Consider the following 25,372-nt stretch of genomic DNA (forward strand, 5'->3'; position numbering starts at 1 on the left):
GGAATTCTTCCTTTTCTTGTAAAAGCTGTGTCCCTTTTTAACCTTTCTACACGGTTCATCATTTTCCCCCCCTCTGCTCCACTTCCCATAATGAATTGTGTGAAAAAAAGTCTTTACCAAAAATTTGCCTAAATTCTAAAAAGAAAAAAATATCCTAAAGAGATCATTTGACTTATCCTAGATATTATGGCTAAAAGTAACTTGGAAAAAATGGGAATAATGGCTATTTTCATTCATGACTGTAGACCAGTGAATACATTTTGGGCTGTATGGTATTTTGTTTATTAAGTTCACTGTTAGCCTCTTTTATTGCCAGCTGAAATACAGTAATATGATTTTGTTCCAAATCTTACACTTTGCCAAAGGTCTGTTTCTCAGCTGCATTTTGGGAACAGCTGTCAGCACCAAGCAATCTGATTGCTTTTCATGAATGATAAATCACTTCCCTGTACACTGATTTGTTTAGGTACAATAGCAGGAGACATTTTTCTGCCCAGTGTGTTAACACAGGAAATGGTAGGATGACTGAGGTGGGGGAGTAGGAAGAACTAGTGGGTGTTTCCTCAGTACTTAATGTTCAATTACTGTTAATCTTCATTTGAGTGAACACTGGAAAGAAATTCTAGCTATTAGCTGTTCCAGAGGCAGCAGAAAAAAGCAAAAGTCATTTTTCCACCAGGAGCCATTACTAATTTACTACTGGATCTTCTAATATAAAAGAAAAAGGGTAGATTCTCCTGGATCACACATTCTTCTGCTTAAAAACACTACCCATACAGATTGTAAGGGTTAAATTGGTGCTAAAAATTATGAAGAGTAACCTTAAGTTTCATTGAAGTATCTAATTAATGAGACTCAGCAGTCCATGAAAATGTTTATCATATTCCCAGCTCAGCTAAAACCTTATCTGCTCCAATTTTCCTTGCCTAGAATCACAGAAATCTGCATTTGCTGCTTCTCCTTCCAGAAAAAAAGGTAAAAAGGAAAGGGGGCTTCTCAGGTTTTAAATACCAAGTTTGCTTGCTTACATTTTAGTTTTGAAAAAACACTAAATTTTTTGGAAAAAAAAAAAAACTATTGAGGTGAGAAGGCAGGAAATTTAAGTCTTTCTTTAGCCTTGAGGTTTGTTCATGAAGGTGTCCCTGTCTCTGGTGAGCTGCTGTCAGTTCCTGTTGGTGAAAGACCTTGACAATTTATTTGTCTAGGTTTTTCTTTGAAGGTAAGGAAGATAATTTATAAATTGCAGATTTTTCCCTAAGAATAGTAAGTGGCCTACAATGGCATAATAGTATGTTTTTGGCCCTCAATTTGTAAAAGTGTCTCCCTTCTCTGTAAATAGGGAAGGCCCTGCCATGTATCCTGTGCCCTCAATTTCTGTGTGTCCCCAGCCTGTGTAGGGGATGCTTGGGGGCTGGCTGCTCCAGCCAAGCTGATGCAGAACCATCAGACAATGCTGAAAACCCAATGGCATCATTCCTCAGCTCGATGTCAGCAGGCCAGGCACTTACTGCAGGATGCTCTTTTATTTTAATAAGTAATTTATTTAATGAGCCGACAATGGCAAAATGTCAAATGCAGAGACTTCAAGGATGAACAGCACAATTACAAGGAGCAGGAAGTCTTCTGGGCTTTCGATATTCAGAGTCTTCAGAAGGAACTTTCCTTGAGTTGATTTCAAAAACTATTTGAAAAAGAATCTTTGCCATTAGTCATGGGAAAAGTAATGTTGCCCATATTAATTTTCAGAGTTTCCAATATGCAAATGGCAGGTGCTAGGCATAGAGAGTGTGGGATAATATGGGGATTTGTTATATTTTGTAAGAAGAGAGAGGCAGGAGCCACATAGGTGGCCTGATGGAATGTGCTTTCGCCTGCCAAGTCACCCGTCTAGAAAAATCTAACTGTGGGGAAGTATTATAGTTTGGATCTTGAATGTTTCCCAAAGAAGCACATGTTGAAGGTTGGTCCCCAGACCTTTGTGCTATTGGGAGGTGGTAGAACCTTCAGTAGGTAGAGCCTGGTGGAAGGAAGTTAGACATTGGGGGCATGCCCTCCAGGGAGGTAGTGGCCCCTTTCCTCTCTTTCTCTCTCTCTTTTTGTTTGCCCACCCACTATGAGGTGAATAGGCCTCCTTCACCACAGGCTCCTGCCATAATATACTGTGTTGCCTCAGGCCCAATGCAATAAGACCAAGTGAACATGGGCTGAAACCATGAATAAACCTTTTACCTTATTGAGTTGATTATCTCAGGAATTTTGTTACAGTGATGAAAAGTTGACTAACACAGGAAGGCTGAAAAAAAAACAGCCCTCCACTAAGGGGCAGTGACTTTAATCCTGCTACTGATCAGAGGTCTATCTTGGAATGATTTACTTGAGACTCAAATATATGTTCTCTTATATTAAAAAGAAGAGCCTAAATTTGAAGTCTACTGAGATAGATTTTTTCCTTCTGTAATTTCCCCTCTGATATACAAAATGTGTTCATTAATTTCCCCTGCTGGCTCTGATTGGTTTTGAGTTCAAATCCTGAAAACGTGATACTCCAAATATCCTGAAGGCGGACGAAAGCAATATAGTAATTGTATATTAATTTAACAATTGAGCACCTGGTAGGTGCCCAGCACTATTATAGGCAATCAATGTATAGCAGTAAACAAAACAGAGTGAAGGAAAAAAAAATCCTGTTATCATAAAACTAGCTTTCTATTACTTTGTTGACAAATACCATCAGGTAGTCCGAAGTAACTCTTTAAGTGAGCATACTCGTCTCCTATATATATTAAAAAAAAAAAAAACAAATTTTTTTTCCAAGTGGAAAAAAGTTGTATTCTGAACTGTACTATGTCTGAAGAGTTTATTTGGCATATTCTTCACCCATTCCAATTAGTCTCTTCTTCCTATGTTAGAATTTAATTAAAACTAGTATTTTAAATTCTTTCTTCTGACTCTGGAGGGCTCTGCAATATGCCCATATTCCTTTCTAGGCCCAAATGCAGGGAGGAAAACCTGTTCCTACTCAGAATCTGGGGTTCTGTATTTGATCTTGTCCTGTGTTGCTCCTTTCCTGGCAACGGTGCATAACTGTGAGATACTGATTTGCACATGATGCTGGCTGGCTTTGCTTCTAAAAGAAATAATGTGCATGGCTGGTCTCCGACTGATGTGTGGGAGCTGCCATTTGGGGGCGTGTAACACTCTATTTTCCATTCTGTTTAGAATTCTAAGGCTCAGTGGCCAACATCTGTCATCCCTCGCTTTGGAGTTTTTAAATTACTTTTAAAAGTGATTATAATGTAATAATATTTATTATTAAAATTTAGAAAATATAATGAAGAAAGTAAAAATGACCCATAATTCATGACTCTGAGTTAAGCATTATTAGTCCCATATTTGCATCTATTTTTATAATACAAGTGATTTTGTATTCTATTTATTTTTTGTCCTTAACATTATAATGTGAAAATAATCCCAATTATTAAAAAATCCTTGCAGATCTAATGTTAATAGTTGCAGAAGTTTCAATCTTTGCTTTTGCACAACTTAGTTAATCCGTGCTTTATTGTCGGATATAGTTTCTAATTTTATTACTCTTTACAAGCACTATAGGTAGCAGCCATGTTATGTATTTTCCTTCTGAAAAGCTGCAAAAAGTAAAATTAATTCTAAGGCTTCTGACACACATCACTTAAATTTTCTAGAATAGTTTGGAAACTGTTGTAGCTAGAAAATGTGTATTCCCACTTTAGAAAAATCCTTGTCAACTTGTTAGGCAAAAGAAATATTTCACTCTTGTTTTATGTTCCAGTTGTTAGCATCCTTGAGATATTGAATGTGTTTCGCAGGTTTATCAGCCATTTAACAAATTCCATCTTTTCTCTTCATTATTTTTCTATTGATATATGCAAACTGAATAGTGGCTTCCCAAAGATGTCCACAACCTTATCCCCCAGATATGTGACTTATTACCTTAGCTAGATGACAAAAGATATTTTGCAGATTCAATTAAATAAAGGATCTGGAGATAGGGAGATTTTTTTTTTTTTTTCCCAGATGATCCAGGTAGCGTCTTTATAGGAAGGAGACTGGAGGGATGGAGTTAGAATAGGACATGTGAAGACAGAAGCAAAGGTCCTAGGAGAAAGACTTGCAGATGCCATACTGATAGAGAGAGGGAGGGCAAGGACTGCAGGTGGCCTCTAGAAACTGGGACAGTCATTGAGAAAGAGATTTCTCCTGGAGTATCCAGAACAAACTAGCTCTGTGGAAATCTTGACTTTTGCTCAAGATTTGGACTTCTGACTTCCAGAAATGTAATAAAATAAATGTGTGTAATTGCAAGCCACCAAACCCATGGCCATTTATGAGAGCAGTAATAGGAAACAGAGTGTGTTCATATTGTTCTTATTGATATGTAAATAACCTTTTACACAATAAAGTTATTAACTTGTCATATATGTTGCAAAATTTTTCCAAGGTTATGTTTGCTTTTGGATATTTTATGGAGCTTTCTGACAGAGTTTTGTTGTTAACTTCAAAAGTATTATGGATGTTATATTAGATAAACTTTATTTCAGTGACATACAAATTTTTAAAAAATTATGCAGTCAAATCTATGTATCTTTTCCTTGGTGATGTATTCTATTGCTTTTAAATCAGTTTTATATTCACCAATGTTACTTCCAGCATTTTTATGGTATGTGATTTTTCATTTATCATTCTTCATTAAGTTTTTATATATTTTTTAGTCCTATTTCAGGGCTATCTAGTCTGTCCCATTAATCTGTCAAATCCTGTACCATTATCACACCATCTAAATTATTGGTAGTTTCATAAAAGTTTTTATGTTTAGTTGCCAAACCAGCATTTGTTACTCTTTTCTGCATTTTTCTAAAGCTGGTGTCAACATTTTATTTTTACAGATGAATCTTAGAATCATTTAGACAAATGGAAAGATTTCATTACCATTTGAATTTAAAGTTTGCAATTAATTTTGGAAAGAATGGCATCTTTTAAATTTCAATACTTGTCAGGAAAGAACATGGTATGTTTTTCTATTTACACAAATTAAAAACATTTCTATAAAGTTTTGTCACTTTATTGATAATTTCAGTAAGATTAGTTTTAGGCATTTTAGCAGCTTTCTTGCTATTGGGATTAAAATACATTCCTGTTGCTGAAAGCTTGGTCCTTGTCCCCGATGCCAATTTAATGGAAAAAAAAAAAGGAAAAAAAAGTTTTATTGCTTTGCTAGCAAAGGAGAAACACAAGAGATTCTGGTCTCAAAGGCTGTGTTTCTGCCCATCAGAAGGAATGGTGGTGGTGGTGGGGGGAGATTATAGAGGTGATTCAGAGAAAATGAGATTAGGGAGAAGAGATCAGAAGGAGATCAGGGAAAAGAAGACCAGGGGGAAGAATTTAGGGAAAAGGAGATCAGGGAGGAAAAAGTTAGGGAAAAAAGAAGATTGGGAAAAAGAAAAAAAGTGGGTAAGTTTCCAAGCCACAAGGGACATAGTCAAATCATCAGATGAACTCCTGTTACATTCCCATGGTATTTATTAGCAAATTTTGGTTGATATATTGAAAGCTGGGGTGGGGTTGATCTTAAACTGCTTAGGAATGTAAGCCGAGTGGGGTTGACTGGTTAGCAGGCACTTGTTCTTATCGGAAATTAATCAACTTTGCCTCAGAATCCAAACTTTGGAGCCTCTCTAGATAAATAGCTCCTGACCTGAAATGGTGGATCTGATGCCAATAACAATAAAGACTACTGGTTGAACATAGGCCTTATTATTCATGTTAAGGAAGTGTTTACTTCTCAGTTTAAAATATACATTAAATATTTGAGTTTCATTTTTTTGGTCATTTTTTTTGTCCATTTTTTAACGCTTTTTAAAGATTCTATGAAGTAATACATGAATTTTTTTCTGAATAATAAACCCAATCTGTATTTCTAGGATAAATTCTACTTTGATTATTGGATAGTCTTTGTATTATATGATAGAATTTTGTTAGAGTTTTTTGTTCATTTTTAGGATGATTGAATCTATATTTATAATTGAGACAAAGATATAGTTTAAATAAGTTCCTCTTTAAATCAGATTTTGATCTGGGCCATTGATTAGCCACCTAAAATATATTTGCTGTTTTACATTTTTTTCCTATTTCCAATGTAAGCTTATATTGTATTAGGATTTGAATAAATTCACCCATAAAACTAGTGAGGCCAGGGGAAAAAAAAGACAGTGTAGGTAATAAGTAATTGGGTGTGACAGGGGTGGAGGGGGTAGGGGGGGTAGGGTTGGGAAGGGTTGGGAGGGGTGGGGGCTGATTTGAGAGGGTATAAAACCTGATATCTTCAAAGCCCTTCCCCCTCCTCCTTCAACCCATTGCCAAGGTGAGCTACTAGCAGGGAATTGTTCCTCCCAGCAGGAGGAACAATTAATTAATTAATGCCTCCTGAGCTGCTCCCTTCCTGCCTGAATCACTCCACCTTTTGGCCCATCCTGTGGTCTCTAGTCCCTAGGCCTTATTTTTTTTTTTGGGGGGGGGGGCCCCCCGCATGAAAACAAAGGATATCTAAAATGTATAAAAGAGGTTAGACACCCCCACTTCTTTGGATACCAGCTCTGGATTCCCTTCTTCCTCGCAGGAGAAGTCTACTTCTGCTCTATCCTTTAAATAAAACTTGCTTCTACACTTGCCTTTGTTTCTTGGGAGTTTAATCTTCCTATCTGGAGAAACGGAACTTGGGCCTGATTGATTCTCATCACTGGGGGTAGCACTAGTTGCTTAGGGGTGATTCAGGCAATTTTGGAGGTCATTTTTTTACCTTATTTTTTGGAGGTCATTTTTTACCTTATTCAATTTATTTAATGATTTATTCTAAGCAGATTTACTCTTTGTAAGTCATTTTCAATAACTTGCATTTTTTTTTCACAAAGTTGTTTTTCCATTAAGATCTCGATGAATTCATTTCCAAAAAAAACCCGATTTGAGTGACCATGTTTTCAAGTCTCTCAAAATGTTGTATATTTGTCATTCTAGAGGCCCAGGAAAGAAGTTAGTTCATTACTTGCAATGCATGCTTCATGACTTAATTCTGGAACTGGTTGAAAAGGGCTGGTAAAGGGTTAAACATTATACTTTAATTGTAAAAATAATTGTAAAAATTTCTTTGTTTTTATATTCTCTTTTGCATTCATTTGCATGTGATTTAAATTTTTTTTCATTAGATTTGTTAATTTTTTTTTTACAAAGAACCAGGTCTTGAATTTAATTTATAATTTTAATATGATTCTGTTTACCAATTGAGTTGTATTTGCTTTTATTTTTATTACTTCCTTCCTTCAGATTTCATTAGATTTCTTCCACAGAACTCTTCCTGATGGTTTGAGTAATGGGTTTAACTCTTTTCAGAGGGAATGAAGGACTGCTTTTGAGTGGAGGGAATGGTAAGGGTAGAGGGCAGGGCTAGAGGGTGATAGTAACTTGGCCTCTGGTATAGATATGCTCAAGAAAGGCTATGAATGCAGGACAAGAGTCTTTATTTAGAGGTACAAATTACATAAAGTACTCTATTCTGGGGATGATTTTTTCCTATAGGGTGGCCAGAGTGATGAGCCACCATTCTTTGGTTGTAAAGCATTTGTGGAAGGGAACCCTGAGTTACTATGAATGAAGCAGCATCCCCGGGACAACCCAGAATATTCAAGAAGAGCAGAAATGCTTTGATGATTTGGTTGCAAAAGCCAACTAAGTGTGCAGTAGCCATTCAAGAAAAGAACATTGGATCTCGGGTAGAGAGAGAAGACTTTCTGAAAAGGGAGAACTTAAACTAGGTCTGAGAGTGAGAAATTAATATGACTCCATTTTTGAGAAACCAGCCTCTACCTCAGAGCAAAGCCTGTCCAAGAAGGGGGCATGTCCTTGGAAAAACCCACAGAGCACTCCTAGGCAAATACCCACCCTGCTGAGTTGTTTGTCTGCAAATAACTGCCTGGTTATTTGGCGCCTGGTGTCCCTGAGTCAGTCAGGCTAGGTGAGGACCCATAGCAATCCCTAGCAACCACCAATCAGCATGAGACAGGGAAAATACCTGGGATGCCAGATGACCCTCCCAGTAGTTTATGATGGTTGATTTGATAACATGTTGGGAAACCATGTAGTTCAGCACATACACCCCTCGTGGCTTAAATCACTCAGTTCAAACGAATCTCCCTCTTGTAGTAACCAATCACCCCCACCCAACTTGTTCCCGCCACTGAATGTGCTAATCATGTTTTAGAGTTGTTCTATGATTTTCCCGTGGTGTGTGATGTTTTGCTAAGAGATGCTATGTTGATATGAAGTCCCTGCCTTCCCCAAAGAGTGCATAAAACTGCTGCAAACCCTGGGCTTGGGGCCTCTCAGCGTCACCAGTTGCTGTGTGCGCAGAGGACTGAGCTAGCTCGCAATAAACACCTCTTTGCTGCTTACATGGATCTTGGTCTCTGGTGGTCTTTTGGGGGTCCCGAACTCGAGCATATCAAGAGAAGGAAAAAGTGAAGGCTGAACAATAAAGTGAGTGGCAGATTTGCTAGAGTAGAGAGTTTCATAGAGATGGGTGTGCACACGGTGGTTGAGCAGAGTATGGGTTGAGCACAGCCAGTTTCATATCAGGTGTATAGAGAATCTTATAAAGTGAGTGGAGTTGGTGTCTCAGTGACGTCGATGGTCAGAAGCCATTCAATATTCTTCAATAGGGAGTGACCCAATAAAAACATCTCTTTCACATGTTTAGGCTGGTAATAGCAGCATTCAGGCTGGATTAGAAGGGAAAGATGTGGCCCTGAAACTCAGTTCCTGTATAAAGTAGTAAGGGTGTGAACTTACTGACCACAAAAATACAAATGAAAGGGTGATTTCACCAGGTGAAATATGGGAAGTCAGAGGAAGACAGGGAGAAGTCAATGAACTTCCTCAGTTTTGAATCTTAAATATTTTAAATCAAATGTTTAAAATGATCCTATTTGAGACGAAACATGATGTATTAAATTTTGGACCTCTGAGTTTCATGTTGGCACTTGACCTCACTTTGGAGGTATAGGAATTTGTTAAGAATGTGAAACTAGTATGCAGAGGAGTAGAGGCTGGAGAGACAGATTTGACCAGAACCCATGGACTTGAATGGGTTTTTCAAAAGAATAAATGCAAATGAAAATGATCAGTCGACCAGTCTTGTGGAACTCAAACACAATCTTGGAAGTTGTTGAAGATTGAATTCCATATGTACAAACTACAATGGAGGTGGGAGATAATGTATTGGAATTGAAGATATAAAATAACATGTTGAGTTAGTCATGAGGCAAGAAGAGAGAAATGTGTTGCTTGAAAGAAGCTAAAAGATCAAGTGAACAAATATAGCATTACCAATAACAATAATGATGCCAGAAAAGTTTTTATGTAAGTATTAGCATCTTTGAAAAGTGTGCAGAGAAAAGCAGAAAGAAACTATATAGAGAAATGGTTAAGTACAAGAGTAAATTTTAGCCATTGTCCGAAACATATTACCTATGCTGAACCAAATACATGAATCAAATGGAACAAAAAGAGTTACTTTGGTAGCAGGTGGTCTAGTCTCAGAATGGTAAGTCCAGGGTAGTGATAAAGTCCTGTTCAATTTAAGTTAGCTTATAACATCCAAGAGCAAAAGAGCTGGTGGCCGATGACAGGTATGAAGTAAGATCATGCTAAGAAGTTGTTGGATGGTTAAAATCCAGGGTTGATCTCTTCTAAAGAATAACTGGATAGTTTTATCAATATTGCTGACTGTTTGGCCCTTCAATAAGTGGAATCTGGGTGTCTTTGAAGTTTCTAAATCAAAGTGACTTTGATATAAGTTTCTTTGGAATAATTGAAAAGAGGTCTTTTTCATTTTTCTTTTCTTTTGAGTTGTTACTTGGAATTTGCATACTTCTCCAGTGTAATAAAATTTAATCTAAAGTTCAAGGTAGCTATTTATATTTTATTAAACCCTTAACTTTAAGATAATATTACTTGGAGTGGTGATTTATATATGGCTGAAGACTTTATGGGGGAAGAATCTGTTACATAGTGACTCCTTTTTTTCCTTTCTTTTAATGAGGAGGATGTTGGAAAGCCCTGGGAGAAACAAAGAAGAAAGTCATTTTTGTTTCTGATGAGAGAAAAGAAGAAGAAAAATGCAGATGTCAAGGTGTGATTTAAAATACCGGCCTTGCTTATGCTGAGGAGCAGGGTGGAAATGAGGAGCTGGAGGCTTGAAGTTGGAAATAAGGAGAGGGTGCTTGGAAATCAGGTCACTCAACAGGAGCCCAGCACAAAGATCAAAGTGTGTGGGATGCCTAGCAGAAGGTCTGACAAAGAAGAAAGAGATGGGACCTAGGTAGAGGCTACAGGAGCCCCCTGAACTGGTTCTGCACTGTTCTTTTGTGCTGAGCAGCTTCTGAAGGTCAAGGTCTGCACAGCCAGCCCTCTTCCGAATGAAAAGACCCACCTTTCTGAAGCCAGCCTCTGAGTCACACAATATTGTCTCTACAGTTGCCACAGAACTATTGTTTCTTCAAGTAGGAATGTAGTTTCTCTTGAACACAGCACAATCTTCTCTCTCTAAAACAAAATAAAAAAACCAAAAACACCACCAACAATAACAAAAACCAAAACCCCCCCCAAAAAAAACTTTTTTGTTGCTTTATTTTACTCTTCAATTTGGAAATAGTCCAATTTGGAAATAGTCTTTGCAGAAAAAGAAAAACAAAAAAACCCAAAACACTTCATTTGGCTTGTCCAGGTTCAGACTAGCTCCTCTTCTGCTGTAGGAAGTTGTTTAGTGTTAAACCATGGGAAAACCTGGGACATATTCATTGCTCTTCTGATTTGGGAATGTTCTCAAAGTGAAAAAGATTCTGAGTTTTGTTGTCAATGTAGTTCCTAAGGGTCATGCATAAGAAGAGAAAGATCTTTTCTACCAAGGGTAGAATTTTGCAGCAAATTTTCTCCTATGGTTTTAGCAAATCTATTATCCTAATGATGAAAATAGCTAGGTTTGCTTTAGGTGAATGGAATAGTTTGGAAAAACTAAGGAACAAACCGTAAAGAAAGGATAGTGACATGGTTACGGGTATGGATTCTTGAGGTAGAATAACTGAATTCATCCCAGAGCTACCACTAGCCAGCTGAGTGACTTTCCAATTGGATTTTGTATTCTGTACTTTTGCTTTTGTGCCAAAACAAAAGTGAAGATTTCTGAAACTTTTTAATACAGCAGCTCGGCAATTTTTTTTAGTGACATTTCAATGAGTCATTTGCTAATTAAAAACACACACACATACACACACACACACACACATATATATATATATATATATTTCATGATTGGAACTGAGACACAAAGCTTGTTTGCTTGCAAGTTACTCAAATTACAAATAAGGTGGCCAAGGTCAATGATGGAAAAATCTGAAGGGAATTCTTCATATTCCCAGTTTTCCATGAAATCAGTGAGGAGTGTCAATCTGCTTGAAAAGGACCTTGAATTTGGGACCTTTTTCCTTTCTCCTGTCATTATATGTCTAGAGATTGAAATTCATAAACACATTCTTCAGTCTTCCAATTTATTTCTAATAAAGTCTGTATTGAGCATTTTGAGTATGGCACGTTGCTGTCCTAGGTGCTAGGAATACAAAAACAAATGAGGTAAATGGTTAAGGAGGTGAAAACAAAGACAGCATAAGGATAACTAAAATATACAACATAATTTCTAAATGACATGTCATATATTTGGCCACAGGCTCAAAGAAAAGAGGACAACTGATCATGGACTGGAAACTCCAAAATTATGAGCCAAAATAACCTTTTTCTCTTTGTAAGTTGATTATCTAAGTACTTGTCACAGTGATGAAAACCTGATTGGCACACCATCTAAAGGCAAGCAGTCATTCCTCATTCCTCAGGTTCTTCCCCCCCCCCCCGCCCCGTGGCAACAGGTGTATTTTAATTTTGTTAACAGGCCAAAGCAAATTGTGTTTACAGGACAGTTTCAGCCTGGGAGACACCACTTTGTAAGCTCTGAAATAAAGTTTCCTCTAGAAACGCACAGGGAGGCTCTACTTTAGCAATCTATGATAAATTCAGAAACAAAGTTCAATACCTTAAAATACCTAGGGCTCAGTGGGGTTGGGCAAAGAGGCAGAAAAGCCTGCAGGAGTCAAGGGAGAGCCTGAGTAGGAGGAGGCCCAAGAGTGAAAGCAGGGTGTCTACTAAGGTGGTGGTGTGGCCAGAGGACAGCAGGATGGAGAAAGTGAAATTTAACTCAGTTAAAATTCATCAGTCATGGCAAAGGGAGAGGGCATAGGGATAGGAAAGACAGTGGAATGCAATGGTCATCATTACCCTAAGTACATGTATGAAGACACAAAGGATGCGATTCTACTTTGTGTTCAATCAGAGATATGAAAAATTGTGCTCTATATGTGTAATATGAATTGTAATGCATCCTGTTGTCATATATAACAAGTTAAAATTTAAAAAACTTCATTGGTCAACTTGGCTATTTTAGTGGACACAGTAATTCTCCATAGTTTTCCTACCAGCTGAGAATATGACTGTTATTGTAGGTATGATATTTAGTAAACAATCAATAACATTAGGATAATGTTTAGAAACCTAACAACAATGAACTAACTTTAGTTTTCATCTTATCTTTTTATATACTGATTAATTTTGAAGGCTGAAGGTTTTAGTTTATCCTTCTAATATCCACCGGAGAGTTCAGGATGCTGCCTTTGTATCCTGCAGGTACCCCAAAATGTTTCCCATCTACAAGATAAAAATAATATTGAGCTCAAAAATAGAAAAAAATCAAAGTTTGACAACTGCATTGTCTATGTGAATTCAAAAACCTCTTTGATTCTTTTCACACACACTGTATTGAGAATTGATTTTTTTTCCCCCAAAAAAACTTAATTGATGGCTAGTCACTGTATAGGCATGGCTTCTGGGTGAGGGACCTCGAAAATACCTCTAACCAAAGCTGAAGATGGCAATAGTTCACAAACCTAGAATTCACTCAAGGCATTTAATTAGCAAGTATTTAATGAGAACTGTTATTGTTTTTCCAATCAGTTTGCATAACTGACTGCTTTGTGGCTCAGTGTCTCCTATGGTTATAGCATCACTATTTGGATCAAGCAGCATCAGAGAAAGACATAGCCAAGGAAAACTGCGGCCGTAGAGTGCAGAGAACAGTGGCCTTGTCTTCTTTCCCCATATTATGTTACTGGTTAAAATACATGCCTTGCAATCTGGTTAGAGAAGCTATTTAAAAAAATCCTAGTGGGTATTTAGACCTATATCTTACTACAACATGGAACACGAGGATGTGGAATTTAACAAAAAGAGGCAACCAGCAGGTACCACTTTGTCAAGATCCTGTTCTAAAGCAGTTGCTGCATACCATCAAATGTTTCTTGAGTATTATCTATGTATCCGTCTCTGGATGCCTTGGAAATAGAAAGGAGAAAAAAAAAAGCATAATCCCTACCTTTAATGTCTTTAAAATTTAGTAGGAAAGAAGTATCCCTAAATAAGTAGTGACATAAGACATTATGAGTTTAATATCTCTATATACTCAGTGTGGAGAATTATTGGAGGGAAGCTTAGAGAGAAGTTGTATTTGATCAGAGGTAGAAGGATGGGTGCCCAAGGGAAGGAAAGATGAGGAGGGGACAGCCTTCTAGGCGAAAAGGACCAGATGAACAAAAGTAGCCAATGCAGAGATATTTCAGGATGGTGGATTGGCTCAAATGGCTAAAGAAGAGGATTTCTGTCTACGGTGTGTTAGGGATGACAGGGTGGAAGTTAAGGCCCAGGGTAGCAGTAGGTTCCCTTCATTCAGTTCCTCTGGTGCTCTGAATGCTAGATGCTGTGTCTTTCCTGAATTTCCCCCCAAAATGCCAAGAAATACTTAATATTCTTGCTTTTTCTTTTCTTTTCTTTTTTTTGGTAACCTTAGTGTTGATAAGAGTGCCTGAAAAATAAAGCCCTTTGTAAATACTAAACCTGAGAAATGAGGGACCCAGCCATACACAGTTTTGAAAGCTAGGAGAGGAAGTTTGAGTTTGGTTCTGTATGCAAAGAGGAGCCTTTGAAACATTTTGAGAAAGGAAATGATACAAAAAGAATGGTGCTTTCTAGAGATAACACCACCAACAACATGGAGGAGAACAAATTACAGAAAAGAATACCCTAAGACAAGGAGACCTGTCAGCTGTTGTCACAAAAATCTAGGTCTGAGGCACAGAGCCTGGAATAAAGGACAGAGGCAGAGGGATTCGAAGAGAGGAGAAAACTCAATGATATTTGGCAACACTTGGATATGGAAAATGCAGGAAATGAAAGAAAGGACCAGTGGTTACCTATCAAATACAGACGACTGAAAAACCTTTTTGCCAATTTGTCACTTCTGTGTGATTAAGTAGGTCTCCCTGGTTCTCTAATTTCTCTCTTGTTGATGAGGTCTGGCATGAAATGTTCATCTTCAGAGACAAAAGCGGGATGAAGCCAACAGCTTGATGTTATCCTCAAATTATTGTGGCCAATGAAAACTTTTAAGGAACCTTGAATGCAGAAGCTATTCATATGAAAGATGAAGGGCTCCAAAAAGGGATTAGGGGTTAGTGAACACAGCGGCTCCTGTCAAATTTGTCAGAAGAAGGATAAAAGTGTCAGTTATGCCTCAGAGATTCTTCTTAATGATTTGGGGCTGCCTTCCACATGACAACAAGTTCAGGCTGCAGGATTCGACAGTTTCTTCAAAGCATTTTCTTGTTGAGGCTTGTGATGGGGAAGAGGAATTTGCTTTCTGCTTTTAGGTTTCCTAATTTTTTTTTTGTTTTGTTTTCTTGACTCAAAAAGTTTTGTAGGAAATCAATAAAATGTGCTTCACAATAAATTGTTTTCCTCTACCCAGGAAATATTTTGGTTGCTGTCATCAGCACTGTGCTTATATGATCCAAAAGAAAACATTCATAGCAAATGTATATTGTAGCTTGTCAAATTGGGAATGGCTTCCAAAACCATAAATAGGAGGAAACCTGTGACTTCACCAGGGTTTTTGCATTTGTTCACGAAATGACAAAATTTCAAGAAAGCACCTTCTGACAGCCTTTGAAGGTTGTGTGGGATTATATGTATCCACAGGTGAGCTACTATTTAAAGGAATTGCCACAAATGTCAACAGCCAAGGCATCAAAACAATACCAATTACCTACGGAGTGTCAGAATCCAGTGATGTCAGAAAAAGGGAGGTATGCAATTTACCTCCTAGAAGGGGTCAGGAAAAGAAAAACAGGTAGGAGAGGTATGTCAGAGGACACCTGGAATAAACTATGTTGCAGCAATGTAGCAGGCATCTTCTAACAGATGGAGAAAAATATCCATTCTTGAGTCCTTGGTGTTGGTAGCATTAACCCTGAAACAGGGACAGGACTCTTCTTTTTGACTGAATATTGAGTAGATTGTGGAGGAGGAACTAGCATAAAAATGGTAAGAATCAATATTCATTAGATAAAAAATGTTTTGTTATCAGCAAAGCCACAAGAATTAATTCATTCAGATGACAGCTATTGAATATTTATTTTGTAAAATATTACGAGAGAGAGAGAGAGAGAGAGAGAGAGAGAGAGAGAGAGAGAGAGAGAGAGAGAGAGGGAGGGAGAGAAAATTTTGTACTTCCTAAGAGTTGTTGGTAATGTCTTAATCATTATTTGATTAGGGGCAGGGTTATCCTTTGGCAAAATTGGCACAGGATGGCTGTAAATACCCTTTGTTTCCTGCCTTTGTGTGTGTGTGTGTGTGTGTGTGTGTGTGTGTGTGTGTGCGTGCTTATTTCTCCCCTTTCAGACTTCCTCATTTTCCTGTCCTGCACCGATCTGCTTTCCAGATACCTTCTGTCCTAGAGTGATGTGAGAGGAGAAGCCCAGTGACACTGTGGCAGTATCCTCACCCCCTGATTCTGTTAGTATGGTGGACAGGTGACTGAGAGGTGTACCTGAAAGTTCTGGCTGCCCTCTCCTGGGTGGCCCTCATGGCTTTGATTCAGGCAGGACTGAGAATCAGGTAGTCTTCCAACTTAACCTTCACACATGCTCTAAAATAATTCAGAACAGTTCCATTCCCTTTTGCAGATTTTCAGTTGACATCTAAAATGTTTCCACATAGTTTAAGTGGTTTTAAATCATTCAGTTTTAACATGAAGAATATAGGTATTTTAAAGATAACAAATTATAAAGTGAGCTCAAGGAAATGAGAAACTGTGGGATTTGGAACCTACCTACAAGGATGCATTTATGAAATATATGAACAGATCCCCGTCTAGCAGTTGGACATTTAATGTTATTCCTTTTTCTCCTTAAATGTTTGCTTTAGTTCTGTATCTCTCACAAAAGTTTATTGATTACTTCATCCTATTTCTCTTCAACAAAAATGACTATATCAATTGGTCTTTGTCATTTTGAAAATTTTCTATAAGTTTCCAAATATATGAGATGCCCCTTCCTCCACTGAATTACAAAGCTGAATTACCACCAAAGGTACTATCATCCAGAACTTGACATAAATACATAGATTTTGATTGATTATTAACAAATGTAAAAAGTATGATTTCATTTGAAATGCATTCTAAAATAAAATATGTGGGGCTTTAAAAATTGGTTAGCTTAGCAATTTTTAAAGCCCTGACAATTTAGTTAGCTTAGTATTCTTTAATGTTTAAATTTAATGTTAAGCATTACTAATACACTATTTTTTCATTTTTATAGAAGCAAGTTCTTAAAAATTTGTTCACATAAATAAGAGATTGGCACTGGAAAGAATATTGCTATGACAATGTCACTCATTTTTTTGAACTTCTGAATTATATGCCAAAAATGATTACTTAAGTGATTTCTCCTTAAAAACATTTAAAAATAAATGATCAGTGGAAAACTGGATAAGGTTCTTCCTTTAATTTTATTTGAAGGAAAAAAAAAACAGTTGAGGAACTTTCAAAATAATTTCTTATCCATTCATGGAACTGTTCTTTCTCTCAAAACTGTGTTAGATATTCTTCCAACACTTCAGGAAATGGACAACAGTAATATTTGTGAAAGGTGAGAAGTATGTCTTTAAAAAAACCAAATAAGAGGTTGGAGAGCTACCCAAAATGAGATAGAGGCCAGCTTTGTGACTGCATTTGATCTTGTCTAGATGAAATTTTCTTTTTCAGGAAAGAAAACAAATGAAAATTGAAGATACTGGAAAGACTTCTGCCCCCAGTTTGTGTATACTTTATGTGTTATCTCTTTCAAAAGTATAAGTGAAGATACTTAGGAAAAATGGGGTTCATTTGAAGATGCACTCTTGAAATCAATGAAGAGCTTGTAGATGGAGTGTTTATCCCACCCATAAATCTCAATCCTATGTTATAGGCACCTGTATTTTTTTTTTTTTTTTTTACAAATTTTACCTATATTTTTTTGTTTGTTTTTTTAAATTGATTGCTTGGCATTTGAAAAAAGTTTTCTTGAATTCAACTGAGGTAAATTTCCTAAATCAAGGATATAAGCAGTGCTATTTAATTTAATAGAAAGATAATTGTTGCTTTCCACAAATTAACACTCAAGGTTACTCCAGGTGAACTGGGCTACACGAAATAATCACACAGAGACAGAGAATTATCTCTTTCTTTAGGTCCTGTGATGGCTCTTCCAACCTTAGGGGTCTGTGGAAAAAGAGAGAGAGCATGTGCTGAACCCTTTTATGGGGGAGAAGCCATTCAAATGAGGGGAGGAGTCAGGTTTCTGGTGGGGGTTGAGTCTAGCTTCATGATGTCTGCTGTCAGCAGATTGACATCTAGGAAGGCCACACCCAAAGGCAGAGCAAGAAAAGGGGACACGCAAAGGGTGTTTCCATGGAACATTCTATCCCAAACAGAGCAAAGGGGTAGGATTACAAAGGATCAGGTGAGTGTAGCTCAACCCCAGGTGAGGGAATACTGAGTCACAAGTCATAGCACTACAGTGAACTTTCAGATCCCTGTGGTGCATCTGGGCTGGAAGGCTTGGTAACTCAATGTGGCTCTCCACAGGTAATAATGCAGCTGTGTCTGGCAGGGCATGCCTGTAATTTCAGCTGCTTGGAGGAGGCTAAAGCAGGAGCATTACAATTTTAGGCCAGACCTGGCAATTTAGTGAGAACAACTCGAAGATGTAGGGATGGAACTCAGTGGTAGAGTGATGGTCTAGCATGTAAAAGATCCTGGGTTCAATCACTGGTAATGCCAAAAAAAAAAAAAAAAAGTATAATGTAGACCACACCTGTATATTAAAATGTTTTAGTAGCTGCAACTAAAAAGGGAAAAAGAGTAATGGTAAAATTGGTTGTAACAATATATTTTATTTAACCCAATATATCACAATATTACCATTTCAACATATTATCAAAATAAGAAATTTTAATAAAATATTCTGTATTATTTTATACTTTGTCTTTGAAATTCAGTGTATATCTTATATTAATAGCACAAATCAACTCATTCTAATTACATTTCAATAGCTACGTGTGCTTGGTGGCTATCATACTGGGCGGTGTGGCTATGGATGGTTGGAAACTAACCATCCATATGGTATGCTCTGAGTTGCAGAAATAAAACCAGTCCATCAGTAGAAAGACGTGCAAAATCACTAATTTGCATTTTGCTAAATGACACTCTTTACCCCATCTCACACTTCGTATGAAATCTGGCACTTTACTGAAGTTCTAATTAGCTACTGATTTTTGCAGTGTGTATCACTTTTTGGCAAATGTGTCATGGAATGGTACTTATCACACTCTTAAATTACATTTGAAGTAGAATAATCAAGTCTATTTTTCATTAGAACACTGATTTCCTCTGGCTTTTTATTACTACAAGTAGCTCTCTCTAATCTGCAGAAATCAATAGTTTCACATGTTCCTTAAGCAATAGGCTTTGACTGAATTGAGATCTACTTGTTTCCATTTCCATGATGGTCTGGGCTCCCTGACTCCCATTGGTCCTTGTGCTCATGCTTCTTCTCCTTTTCTCCACTCTCACTCCTCATAGATACTTTCCTCCTCTTCTGGCCATCAGTTTTTTTTTTTTTAAAAAGACAACAGAATTTTTATAATTATGAATTTTATTTTTTTATTTAGTATGCCAACATTTAAAGGGAAGAGACTTCACATTGGTTTTTATAACTCATTTACAAGCAAATTCTGATATACAGTATGTACTCTGAACTATTTTTTTTAATCAATGAAAAACACAAGACTAGATATTATTTTCGTTTTTAGTTAGACTTGACTTAAAGACTTTAAATTCTCAAGGTCAGTATTATCTTGTTATGGCAATGCTTTACCAAAGAGAAAGTGGGAAGTTTTCCCTCCAAAAAGGCAAAGACATATATCTTTAATTAATAATATAATTGTACATTGATGTTCACCAGCATAATAATTTATCCAAGTGTATTCTCTCAAATTGCTGCAGCAGAAAACTTAAAGGGACATGTGGATAGACAAAAGGAAAAGAGAATTCAAGTATCAGAAGTAAGAAAAAAAAAACAGGTCATAATCCCAAGGAAAAACATCAGATAAATTTTTGGATTACAATGATAATGAATTTTCAAATGTGGCATAAGCATGCAAATATAACCACCCAAACCAACTTACCAAGATGAAAACTACTGCATCAGTTGGAAAGTAAACTGAAAACTGAAATAGTTAATTTTAATTCAGGTCATAAAGTGATGAATAATGAATAGTCTAAACAAGTTGTTATGGTCTGATTCTATTTTGCCAGTGATTGGGACAGAGGGTCTCAAAACTTGGTATGCACAGGCAGGGATGAGCAGGCCTGTAACCCAGTGGTTTGGGAGGCTGAGGCAGGAAGATCTCAAGTTCAAAGCCAGCCTCAGCAAAAGTGAGGCACTAAGCAACTCATTGAGACCCTGCTCTAATAAAATACAAAATAGGGGTGGGTTGTGGCTCAGGGGTCGAGTGCCCCTGAGTTCATTCCTTGGTACTTCCCCCCTGCCAAAAAAAAACCAAAAAAACAAAAAAACAAAACAAAACAAAACAAAAAAACCCACAACAACAACAACAACAACAACAAAACAAAAACAAAAACAAAAAACCCAAAACAAAAAAACTTGGTATGCATCAAAATTGCCTGGAAAATTTGTTACAACCCAGAATTCTAGGTTCTAACTCTTGAGTTTCTGATTCAATAAGTCTGAGAGTTTGCATCTTAACAGGTGAAACTGATGCTGCTCTTTGGGAACCACAGTCTGAGAACTCTCCAGGTGTAGAACTCAGACCTGTGATTCATTTTAGTCAAGGAGCTGTAAGAGACAACCTGGCAGAGTGTGAAATTCCTGGTAAGAAGGCAACCGGAAATAAAAGGATTACCCCTGTCCATCTCCTTGCTTCTGGCTTTGAAGGTTGTCAAAGGGCAAGGTTGTTAGCACTGTTGCTGCCATCTTGAGACAATGAAAGACAATCAAGGACATTTCAGAGATGCCATCGCTCATTCTGATATCATAGACATCCTGAACTGCCTATCTCCACCAGTCTTGTTATGAGGAATAATTTTAAATGTCGCTACTGTCTAGCCACCATGTCTGGTTCTCTGTTGGCAGTCAAAGTCTTCAGCACAGGTAGAGCAATGGATCCTCTCAAACCACCTTGACTTCATCTGCATGATTGGAATGGTGACTTAGATTTAATACCATAGAATTTTGGCACTCACATTCTAATGCTTTCCTTTGAAATAACAAAAGCTATTTTTCTGATAAACATGTCACAGTTTGGGATACATGACTTGTATCTCAAGTCTACAGAGTTAGAGAAAGCTGTATAGACAGTATATCTGTATGTGATAACAGCAGCAGCACCTCCTTTTATTGACTCCAACTGAAATAATGTACCCAACCTGAAAGAATGGATTGGAGTTAAAGTAAAGGAGAACTATCCATCAAATTTGCTGATAAGAACTTAAGAATGTGTGACAGAATTCCCTGGTGGGAGAGGACACTGGCTTCTTTAGGTTGCTTCAGAGAAAATAACTGGAACTCCTGGGCAGAATTTGTAAAGAGGCACCATTTAGATCTCAACAAGGAGACCGATTTTCCAGCAGTCAGAGCATGTGCAGAAAGCCCCTTTCCCTATAAAGCTGTTAAGTTACTTGACAATTCATTGAAAGATTGAAAGACCTCTTGCAGTCCTTGTGGTTTGTCATTCAGCAAAACTCATCATCACAAACTAAACATTTCCCATAATATATATTAGGTTTCACCATATGAAAATGCTGAAATTCAATCATTTTTTATTTACAAAATGACAATTTCATATGAGTCAACCTAATAGAAATAGAATAACACCCTGGGGAAAAACTTGAAGTCCATTTTAGATGAGTGATTGGAAGGGCAACAGTTAAACCATCGACATTCATCTTTAGTAGGTAGTGTGGATTGTATAAACCACTAAGTTGTACTCAGTTCTTGGAATCTGCAAAGAAGACTTGATAGGGAGAACTATGGTCCTAAGAATGAGCCTTTGTTCCAACCTGCCCAGCTGGGTTATTTTGGGGAGTGGGGTTTGGGGTGGAGGAAGGTGGGCACCTGCTTCTAAAGTTATCTCCAGACTATCTTAACTGTTTCTCCAAGAGGCCACTCTTCACTTTGAACCTCTGTTACTTCATTGGGAAATTAACTTTCTAAATTTGCAATCGGGAAAGTAGCAGCACCTCCTTTTATTGACTCTACCTGTGGAAGGGATCTTCTGAATCTTAGTACTTTGGGGTACTATTCTGCTTGATCCACAATAGTTATAATTTCCTTCATTATTAATCTATAAATATTCTTGACCTCTGGCTTTCTGGAGTTTGAAAGTGTTTTTTTTTTTTTTTTTTCAGGCTGGTCCCTAAACTGTTGCCTTGATATTTTAGTTGTCGTTAATGGACATTTCAGCTCTAGCTGGAAGGCACCACCCCACCCGCTATCTTTCACCTTGCAGTGACTGCCCTTAGTCCTTCATGAGGCAGTGTCCTCTGAGAAGCCTTGCTTGACATCTTCCACACTGGCTCTGGCACCGGCCGTGGACTCCCAGAGCAGTACATACTCCACAGATCACAGTGCTTTCCTTCTACTTGTTATTTAGTTTGAATTTTGCAAATATTCCCATGTGTTGGAAACTGTTTTAAGGGCATTACAACATTAATTCATTTGATATTTACAACAAACCTTTGAGATAGAGCTTACTGTCTTCCGTTTATGGATATGACCAGATAGGGCACCCAAAGGTGAAGTGTCACGATGACAGATAATAAATGACGGAGCAGGGTTTGAACCAGATGATCTGGCTTCTGATCTCCTTTTTATCACTACTCAGTGCTGCCTATTTATTATGATTTCTAATTTAAAGTTCATGTATAGACCCTCTCATTCTCCTTACAATCATGTTGATCTCATTAACTGTTGTAAGTTCCCTTTAGACTGGAAGCTCCTTCAGGAGGACAATGAGGGACTGCTTTGTTCCTGGTTGAATGTTAAAATTCTAGTACCTTCTCAGTCCATGTTTAACACATAGTTGGTGTTCAGTAAACATCTGCTGAGTAAATGGGCATGTGTATGTTCATTGTAAACATTTAATGAATGCAATTTTTCTAAGAGGAATGGGGTAACTGCCCCATCACTAAAGTGCAATATAAATGTTATACTGGAGGAAAGAGGAACATACGCTGACAAGCAGTATTTTGAAAATTTTGAATGTCTCAAGCAGATTTAAGCTAAGGAGGATTTCATGGCTGGTGTCGGCCAGTTCAATTTGAAGCAAAGTTGCTGCTGTTTGAACCTTTACTACTGCTAGCCACGGGAAAATGTAGCAGTTGCAGAAGCTTGCAGACTAGAAGGAAATTCTAATACCTTGGAATGCCTTGAAGAAGAGGGTAGAACTGTAGACTCTGGCTACCTTACTGTAAGACCTGATAACCTTGAAAAAAAATATATAAAAATGCATGAAAGAGGGCACCAGCCAGAGGAGAGGGCCAAGTCCTAGCTGTGTTATCACAGGTCCTCAAGAAATCAGCAGGATCAGAAATAAGGCAAGCTGCAGGCAATTACAGATTGTCATTAAAGTTAAAAATATGACCCATAGCACTGTTGCTGTATTGCTTTAGGCTACCAAAGCTCCATGCTGTCAGTTCTGACACAAAGTACGGGAAAGGACAGTCAAAATTCTATGCCAGTTATGCATTTTGTTACAATAGTAAGAATCTGTACAATGTTATACCATTAAAATAAATAAGCATAGACTGATTTTCAAAGAAAGAGAGAAAAGACTGGGAAGAGGCATTAGATCTACTTGATAAATGGCATTCAAATGGCTACTTGAGGATCTTTGGATTTGAGTGGTAATATAATCAGCAATAAGAAGGGCTTTGTCTGACTGGTTCCTCTTAAACAATTTTCAAAGAATTGCAGACAATAGACAACATAGGTATTGTGTCTGATGAATTAAAAAAAAGTGTGAGGATTATGGTCAAGTAAATAATACTTCAAGTAGGTGTTTAAAAGTCATATGATGAAAAAATTCACAACAATGGAAAGACTCAGATGAAAGAAGATTGAATTCTGAATGAGGGCACAAGGATTAAGTGAAGGTCAAGAGCAACATCCCAGTATGGATCCATTCTTTGTATAACAATTGAACCCCTTACTTCACAGTGTGCGGGAGAGCGTAATTTAACTTAAGAGGGGTAAATGTGCTAAATAGAAATGATTTGGTAAAGAAGAGAGGATCTTTTAATGTCAAGGACAAAGCAACTTGTAATTTGATTTTTAATCTGCGGACAGTAGGTAGTATCAAGTCATCAAACAGTGCAAAGAATAGGCCGCTAATTGAAACAGAACGTGGAAACATTAATGAAATTGATTAGAAGTGACAAAGCAGCTGGATTTGTCAGCATTTTAGCAGATGGAATAGCTCTGATTGATGAAATGACAGGGCTCAGAAACAAAACTGAAAATTAAATGTACAGCCAGATAGTCCTGGCACTGAAAATGTACAATTGCATAAAATTTGAGGAACAGGACAGGAAGGGGTCTTGAGAAATGGTCCCAAATGCTGTCAGTGAATACAATTGTTTATCACTGGCTTGAACCTGCCACTTGTGATGACTGCTGGAAGTTTGAGAGTTGGTGTTGCAAGATACTTGATGCCACTGCTGGGGATTAGATGGCAATATCACAGGAAACAGGGCTGCTCAGAATGACTGTCCCTTGGCTCTGATTTTGCAACTAACTACTCCATGGCCTTTTTCATATGTAATAAACGTGGCATTTTCCAAACTCTGCTCCTTTAAACACTGGAGACCCCTATGAGATGCTAACAGACACTCTGTGAATAAGTTTTTTGGTCAGCCTGGAGAACACTGTATACTATGATTCACTCATAGAAAGTCCCAACACATGTTAATATTGCAAAGTTCAATAATAAATTGAGAATTTCTTAAGCTCCTATATCTACTGAAATGGATTTTAAAGAAAAGTCAATAATGCTGCAGAGGGACAATTGTTCTTGGGAGGAACATTTGGAAAACATCACCTTGTTCTATAGCAAGTGTTCATTCACTGGGCTCTTCCAAGTACCTTATTCACTGCTCTCTGGGAAAATGACTTAATTCCTGAGAAGAATCTGATTTACCACAAAAGCTTTTGCTCTATTGTTCGCATTTCTAAAGTGATTAAGTGTATCTGGAAAGATCACCTTTCTCTTTCTTCCTGATCATATTTGTTTGGGTTATATACTCAATTCCCATGAATAATCATAGACCAGCTGCCATTCTTTTAGGCTGAAAGTATTTGTCTAGTACACAGTCTTGATTTCATATGGAAATTTTGGTTAAGGACAGCAAGTCTAGTCATCAGTGATTGATATTAAGTTGTGAGGGACATAGGAGCATCTAAGTCTTACTTTTAAGACAGTCAGGAGTCTGATTAGATAGAACCTTTCCTCTTTCATTTCCCTAATTTATTTTCTAAATTAAAGCAGTTGTCAGAAGGGATGCTGTGAGTGAATTTCCCCCTAACACCTGATTTTAAATTGCTTTAATTTAAAGAGCCATAGTGTTTGTGCTATGTGACCTTTTTTTGGGAAATGAGACTAGAATGATGAAATTAAATAATGATGGTTTCAGACATTTTTTAAAAACTGGGAATTCACTGAGGATTAGAACAGTTCTCCAGAGAACCGTTTCAGAATTTAAAGGACCATTCTGTCAGTTAAAATCACTGCATTTTAT

At 37.4% G+C, this 25,372-nt stretch overlaps 1 long non-coding RNA gene across 1 annotated transcript in view; it reads right to left on the reverse strand.

Moving 5' to 3' along the window:
- LOC144365591 (uncharacterized) overlaps window positions 1–25,372 on the reverse strand; it is a 154,375-nt gene that overhangs the window by 21,692 nt on the left and 107,311 nt on the right. The window lies entirely within an intron of this gene.

Source organism: Ictidomys tridecemlineatus, chromosome 7, assembly GCF_052094955.1.
Source record: "Ictidomys tridecemlineatus isolate mIctTri1 chromosome 7, mIctTri1.hap1, whole genome shotgun sequence".
Taxonomy (NCBI): domain Eukaryota; kingdom Metazoa; phylum Chordata; class Mammalia; order Rodentia; family Sciuridae; genus Ictidomys; species Ictidomys tridecemlineatus.